The sequence below is a fragment of the Nelumbo lutea genome, chromosome 7 (genome assembly GCF_056320005.1).
Source record: "Nelumbo lutea isolate HS-2025 chromosome 7, American lotus-T2T, whole genome shotgun sequence".
NCBI classification, from domain to species: domain Eukaryota; kingdom Viridiplantae; phylum Streptophyta; class Magnoliopsida; order Proteales; family Nelumbonaceae; genus Nelumbo; species Nelumbo lutea.
Window position 1 is genome coordinate 23738862 of NC_142690.1, and position 7936 is coordinate 23746797.

Here is a 7936-nt window from a genome sequence, read left to right on the forward strand (position 1 = left end):
AAATTTTAATATATATAAAAAATTAAAAGCTGAATTAAAAAACTTAGATTAAATATGTATTTGTACACATACAATATATATATAAAAGGTGATGTAACACGATCTGAATCAACCTGGATGGTCGAACCAGTGATTCGTGACTTGAAGGCCAAAACGATTCAGTCTCTGGGTTAATTTTTAAAACACTGCTAAAAACATGTTGGCAGAAAGGTGATTGATGGGAATTCTGTGGCAAAGCATAGTCAATAAATCCAAGCTGGTGAATTGGTACGAAATTTACTTTCTTCCAAATATTTGCTTAATCTATTACTTATCTACTGCTATTTTACTTGTCAGTATGAAGATTATATCTTGGAACATCAGGGGTGAAATAACCTATATGGGATACCTTATGTAGCTCTGCCGTTTGCACAACCTTGATATATTGTTTCTCTCAAAGACAAAAAGTTCGAGCATGTAGCATAGCTATGTATTGACCAAGAAGCTTAGTTATGCATATAGCATCAAAATGATTATGTTAATTTCTATGAAATAAATTTTTTTTTCCAATTACACAGATTGGGTGTTTATTCTTGACTTATGAGCATCCAACTAGATCAATGAGAAAAGATTTATGGCTGTTTCAGTAAAACCTGGAGTTCTTAAGGGATAAGGGATAAGGGATGGGTTCTATGTGGTAATTTGTATGACATTTTGTGTCCAATGGGCTATAAAGGTCGCAGATACCAATTCCACTCTCCCTCTTGGTATTTAGCTCAACTGATAGAGCAGTTCAATCTGGTGGAAATTAATAGCTGAGGCCCATATTACACTTGTGTAATAATCAAAGTGGTCTTGCCAGAGTTAAAAGTCTGAATAGATGATGCTTGACTAGAGGTGTAAATCAGGTTGTGTTGGTTTGGTGGATCTCATTGTGCTGTGCCGGCCCGTGGGCTGAGTTGGGCCTTGCTTCTTTCTCATGGGATATGTTGAGCGTTAGCTCGGTATGGTCTACAGCTCAAGCCTAAATGGGCCCATCTTGTACCATGGGCCAAGCCTTAGACTAGGCCAAGCTGTGAGAGGTACATTTTTTAAAAAATTAAAAAAAAATAATAAAAAATTTAAAATTAACAAAATGGACAAAAAATAAAAAAAAAATATTAAAATTTTATTTTATATGAACTTTGATGTGTATATATACAATAGTAAAATGAAATAGTATAATAAAATTGAAAATAAAATTATATATATTAATATAAAATTGAAAATAAAATTATATATATTAATATATTATATAATTATTATATATATAATAATAATTATATAATAATATAATAATATATAATATATTGCACACATAATCGTACCGTGTCGCATTGACCCATGGCCTGAAACCCTAGACCTGGAACGACCCACGTTTCGTCATATCGGATCAGCCCAAAATCATGCTAGGCCATGCTAGGCCATGCCAGGCCACAGGCGGCACGACCCAATTAATATATCTCTATGCCTGACGTGGCTACAGTGGTTTGGCTAATGTCTTAAAAAAATATGCAAAAATCTCAAACCATGCATGACAGTTCTTGGGAAACATAATGATCAAAACGACTAAGGGACCATGTGGATGGAAAGTGCCGAGAGTGAGCAAATAATCAAAGAGGAGTGGGAAAAAGAAGTTAAAGGAGGAGTAACACAAAGGATAATTCAGAAATTTAAAAATGTGAAATGAAATTCAACTTGGAACAATATTTGGATATAACAATGACAAGGTGACAAAACAAATAAAAGGACATGGCTGCAAAGGAAATTAATCAAATGGATCCACAACTTGAGCTATATAGGCTACAGGAGTATGAGAAATGGCTTATTAGACTATGTTTGGTTTGAAGGAAAAGTAGGGAAATCTATACAAGATTAAAGGTTTCTCTACCTTTCCCTTCCTTTCCCTACTTTTTCCTTCAAACCAAACATACCTTTAGGGATGAACAGATGCAGAGACTAAAATCTGGGGAAATATGTAGAGATGAGGAGATAGAAATACAAATTATTTTCACCAAATAACAAATTTTAGAAGGGGAATCAATTATATGAGGGGAAACCATTATCCATTGAAGAAGTCCCTCAAGCTTTTGAAGAATTGGTTGAGCAGATTGGAGGTAGGCTCCAATCCCCTGCTTTAGACCTTTTTGAACTTCATCTGCTACACTTATATGAAGATCAAAGCCAAGAAATTCTTAATATACATTTACCTGATTAGGATGGGAATTTGTCAAAAATATGATATCTCATACAGCTTCAGGGCTAGATGGTATTCACCTTTCTTCTTTCAGAAGTACTAGAGAGAATATTCTACAATAAGCTTAATAGATTATGGGTCAAAAGAAAAGGATTTGAAAAGTGGATGCATGTTTGCTTAGTACCCCTCTTCAGGTCATTCTCTAAGGTGGAGACAAATTATATATGTGGCAAAACCTCTAAAGTTTGATTTCATATGGCAAGTTAGGTTGGAAGTCAAATTTTCATATATGATGACCCTTGTATCCTTACCATTAATTCAAGGTGGATATGCGCCAATGGCTAATGGAACTCATCAGGAACACACAACACTAATACTTAATTAAGGACCTCATCCTACAAAATGGTAGATGGCATATATCATCCGGTCCGGTTGTAAAATCCGCCGAGCATATTCTTATGGACCACCACATCAGCTTCTAAAATCGATGTAGGCGGTGGTCTTTAGAAGACCGCCTCCTCAGATATCACTCTAGCGGGGGACATTAAGACCGCCGGTTCTAAACCGCTGCCTTTAACCAGTTTTATTGTTGTGATTGGCGGTGAAGAATCCAGGTCACCTGTCAATAAATTACATTCCAACAACCTATCAACATATTCTGGCACCCTATATATGATACATGGCAGATCCCAATCTTATAGTGAGATATGTGGTATTAAATCAAGTTGGTAGAGTGTTGGAATGTGTTTTATTGGCAGGAGATCGGTGGGAATAACCTACTGACGAGAGGCAAATAGATGAAAGCTTTGGTGTTTAAGGTTTGGGGATGGGAATTTGTCCCAGGGCGGATACACCTCAGATCCACATCATGGACCATGCAATGAATGACCAACTTGTTTCTCCAAACGTCCCCAAGATGCTCCAACCATCCTGGTTTCGGATTTCCAATTTCATCCGAAAAAACACCCTAACCGGCTGTTGCCAAATGTATTTTCTGACTTTTGAGTCCCAAACACATATGTGACACTGATGTGGTAAAGAGACAGCAACAACTTGCTGCTGTCCGAAACATGCCCTAAATTGAGGAAAAACTTTGGCTGTTGGAGGTTAAGAACCTATACTGTTGAGAACCTTCTTGGAAATTCCGCATTGACATAAGAGTGAGGTAAAATAGTAATTGCTCCCTATTTCCTTTTAATCAAAAAGCCAGATATGGGCATAAATGGATTAAGGCCCTGTTTGGTTCACAGGAATAGGGGTCTGGAGTTGGAATCGTAATGGATTATTCCGATTCCAACTGTTTGGTTGGACGGAATGGGAATCCCATTCTCATTCTTGCTGGAATGGCATACCCCCATTTGAGAGAATGACCATTCCCTGCCCCCCTTGGGAATGAATGATTTTAACTCCTATTCCCATTCTTGTCTGAACCAAACAAACTATGGGAATAGACCACTCCGATTTCAATTCCAAAAGATTTTGATTTCAATTCCAATTGTAAACCAAACGGACCCTAAGCTGTTCAGCCCAAAAACACTCTAAACACAGGGTAGGCTGTTGGCCCCCAACAGCCACGCTGTTGCCCTAAATCAAATACAACACTTGGGATTTGCTGTTCGTGGGATAATATTGACTGTTGGGAGCCTACAGCCTATGCTGTTGAGAGAGATTTTGGGCTAGGCTTATTCACCTATTCACGCCCATGCCTTTGTTTTTGGTCAAAATAAATTAAGGGGCAATTACTAATTTACCCACTCTCATGGCAACGCATCATTCTCACAAATGCTCTCAACAGCATAGGTTATTGACCCCCCCACAGCCTAAGTTTTTTTGCTATTCGCACCGCTGTATCTATGTATCATTGGCTAGGTAACCAATCACGATCGAGCATTTCTATATAACCCATACATCAGTGTACAAAACACAGACGTGTTCATTTGTGATGGACTAGATAGCAAAGTGATACAGAACAGCAGATCAGGCTCCAAATATATAGCATACTTAATTAGACACGAAGCAAGTGTCTAATTGGGCAGGTTAGACGTTTTCGAATCATGGTTGACACAAACAGTCGGACCATTCAATTGAAAAACCATCCAAACAATTAGTTCCGTTTTAACTTTAACCTGGTCTTTTGCACAAGAACATTTACTTAGTCAATAATCCGCTGGCCTGAATGGTCAAATTGTCGATCCATTCGACCCAAACAATTGTTTTCAACCATTATTTAGTTATTATTAGTTTTTTTAATTATAACAGCATTTGTTTGGACCGAATAATTAAACTATTGACTCAAAAACCAATGGCCAAAGCAGTTTTGGTTCTGCCTTTCAGGTCGATTTTTAAAGCATTACAACATAGTACAGAAATTGAATATATTCATCAATTTATAATGACATTGACTTAATTTTTTCTCGGAATATGGCATTTAACCACCTCAGCCCTCCGCAATCCTTAGAACCTGAAATGTTTGCCTTAGCGAATGGGGTAGTTTGTTATGCCTTTTCGAAAATCATAGTTATATGCTAGCTAGTGTGTGGGAATAAGCCACATCACCCTCCTCATTGGCATGTTTTTCCCACTTTATGAATTCATCTCCCGAAATGAAAGGATGAGATTTTCCATTACCATTAAATTTTCACACTGTAAAAACAAAAACCTTATATTTTGCATTACTTTATGTGTATTTGCACTGTATATATATTTGTATATGTAGTCCTTCCAAATTGAGCCATTTTGCTTATAACTCAAGATTGTTTCCATTCTGCATTCAATCATCTTACCATCTCCCCATTACCAGAAGATAGGTGGTGAGGATTGGCACGTGATAACTCATATCTAGGGAATAGGAATCCTCATAAAGAAGTTGCCTTTCATTTTGAAGTATTTTGGGAGGGATTTCATAGCTTCACTTTGGATCTAGCTTTTGGCTTTGTGAGTTGGGACTCCCTTGAAAAGCCCATAAGTAGTGTTTGTGAAAAATCTTGACTATTTTTCATCCACTTAAATGGTTCTGTTGAAGCTTCTTTCGGAGGCTTTTTTCTTTTTTTTTTTTTCTTAAGTTCTCACAAATCCAAACAAGTGCCTTGAGGGAAAAGTTATCAATGCTTAGATGGGACAAAATTGTCCTTTTTAATAATGGCTTTTTATGGTTAAATGGTTCTGTTAAAGCTTCTTTTTAAGCCCTCACAAATTCATACAAGTGTCATATGAGAAAAGTTGTCAACATTTGCACAAGATAAAATTATCTCTTTTAATAATGATTTTTTATGATTTAAAAAATAAAAAAACATGGATAAATACACTTATCTGGATAAATAACTTCCCAAAAAAACAAACGGGGCGAATTAGAATACGAGTGAAGGAACTATGATTGATCCTTGGTCTCCCATTAGTGGATTATACCCAAATCAAAGAAATCAATCAAAGTAATCACTTCACAATCCACATGGTTTCTCAATCAAAAGTATATAAGGATATATCCACCATAGTCCCATACCAAGAAAAAAAAAAGAATTGATACTGGCGTTTGGAAACACAACTCATACTTAAAAACCGAATTTGTAAGTCTTGCTTGGATTACAATTAAAGGATCTGTCCCCCCAAATCCATATTTGGTACTGTAACCAGGATAGTCTTTCAACTTGAACTCCACCTCCTCCAGTAACCGAAGACCACTAGAGTTCCAAGTACCATTCGAAGAAAAAACCATTTGTCTTGTGGGTACTGTGATTTTCTCCCAGATGATTGATCAACTCTTTTGCATTGTCAAAGAACAGCCTTACCAGCTTCCGGTGCCTCCTATTGAAGAAGCAAACATTACAGAGAAGTTAAAGCAGAACGCCATAAGTGATTACAAAGAAGTCAAAGTGAGAAACAAAGATTAGATTTGAGAGTTCAAAGATATTCTACACAACTGATTCAGCCCCTACCGCTGAATCGGGTAGTATCGGAACTTCTTTTATTTTTTATAAAATTGGTTCACGGGGCGGTTTAAGGCTCCTCCACCCTCTGAATTGATCAGAACCCCGATATGAACTAATACGTATCGATACTTTGAACCTTGGTATTGTAGAATATTGTAGAAAATGATAAATTGTCCTACATCAATCCGGGTAGAATTCTGTGAACTAAAATTTTTTTAAATGATCAATCCAAATCAATTACATTTCAGCAGATTTATTCATATATTATGCATGTTGACTAATGGCAAGGCCAGTGAAAGTGTTGTAAAAGTTTAAGTTATAGGTAAAGTGATCATGAAAATTTGAAAAACTAAAAAATCAAACAGAACTAATCAAACTGATCGGTATATATACATTTATGTATTTTATATATATATATATATATTATAAAGAAAAATATATGCATTAATTATACATAAATATATATTTATAATATATAATATATGATTTATTATTTATAATATGTTATTTTATATGTATTTCTAGTTTTTTATTATATATTTATATCTTTATTTATAAATATATATTAAAAGTCAAGAAACTGAAAAGCCAATGAATCGAACTGGCAGTTAATCGATTAGTTTCTGTTCAGTTTAGATTACCGGTTTTTCAAAACTGATACTATCGAAGACTATGAGCACTCCTAGTCCTAAGTTTTTATTCTCTTAACACCCCCCACGAAGACATATCGAAGCATTAAGCACAAGCCCACTAATACCTTGTGTTTAAATTTAATTAATTATAATGGGGCAATGAGAATCTAACACTAAACCATTTTATCAAAGTTGCTCTGATACAATCTCAAAAACCATTCAACTTAAAAAACTTAAGCTGTTAAATGAAATCCCTGAATTAGTTTTTATCATCTAACAGAAACTGGCATAGTTTTGCCTCACTGGAGTTGGTTTGACCAAGATTCATCCTCTACAAAGCCTGCATGGGGAAAGTTAAAAACGATCCGATCAAAATTCTGGGGTTTGAAAAGAGAATCATCAGCCATTGTTGTCGCGTCCACTCCATGCATAGCTCTTCAATGTACGAGACGGCATTACTGTAATTCGATTTGAGAAACCCTGAAAAATAAAATGCAATAAGTTGCGTTCAGTAGTATTGCTTCATTGGGATAGCTGTGCATTTGGATCTATAAAGCCAAAAGAAAAGATTTCGGGGTTCTACCAACTTACCAAATGAATCAAGAGAAGTGGCGACCATATTCGTAGCTGAGTCAAAGGCCCTCGCCAAACACACGGAGAAGGAAAAATCTCCCTCACCCAGAAGCAGAATTCGTTGGAAGCTACTGTAGTGAGTTATCATCTCCCAAGTCCTAAACCGGAGGTTTTTATGAAGTTTTTAGAAGCCAAAACGTCTAGAAACGAAGGGATTTTGACGGGGTTCTCTTCAGTGGATAAATGGAAGAAAAAAACCAGAGGATTTTATGTCATTTTGGAATGTGGAAACCAGATCACAAAGCGTAGTTATTTACTAATATAAACTAATGGGGAGAAAAACCTCAATCAACTTTTGTATAATAAACTAGTAACTTTGCAGGTGCTGTGTAAATATTGCTTAGATTAGAGTCATTTAATTATTACTAATAGGGGTGGATACGAGTTGAGTCCAACTGAACATTTGGTTATTTGAGCTCGTTTTGTTAAAACTGTGTTAGGTTCGAGTTCGATTTAAGCTAAAGATTTGAACTTGAGTTCGGCTTGGTTCAAAGTTAGCAAGTTTGAGTTCGGCTTGGCTTGAGTTCGAC

At 36.0% G+C, this 7936-nt stretch overlaps 1 pseudogene; it reads right to left on the bottom strand.

Annotated features, from left to right (window-relative positions):
* Nucleotides 1–5763: 5763 nt before the first annotated feature.
* On the bottom strand, nucleotides 5764–7545 carry LOC148845674 (uncharacterized protein At4g26485 pseudogene; annotated as a pseudogene).
* Nucleotides 7546–7936: the final 391 nt, after the last annotated feature.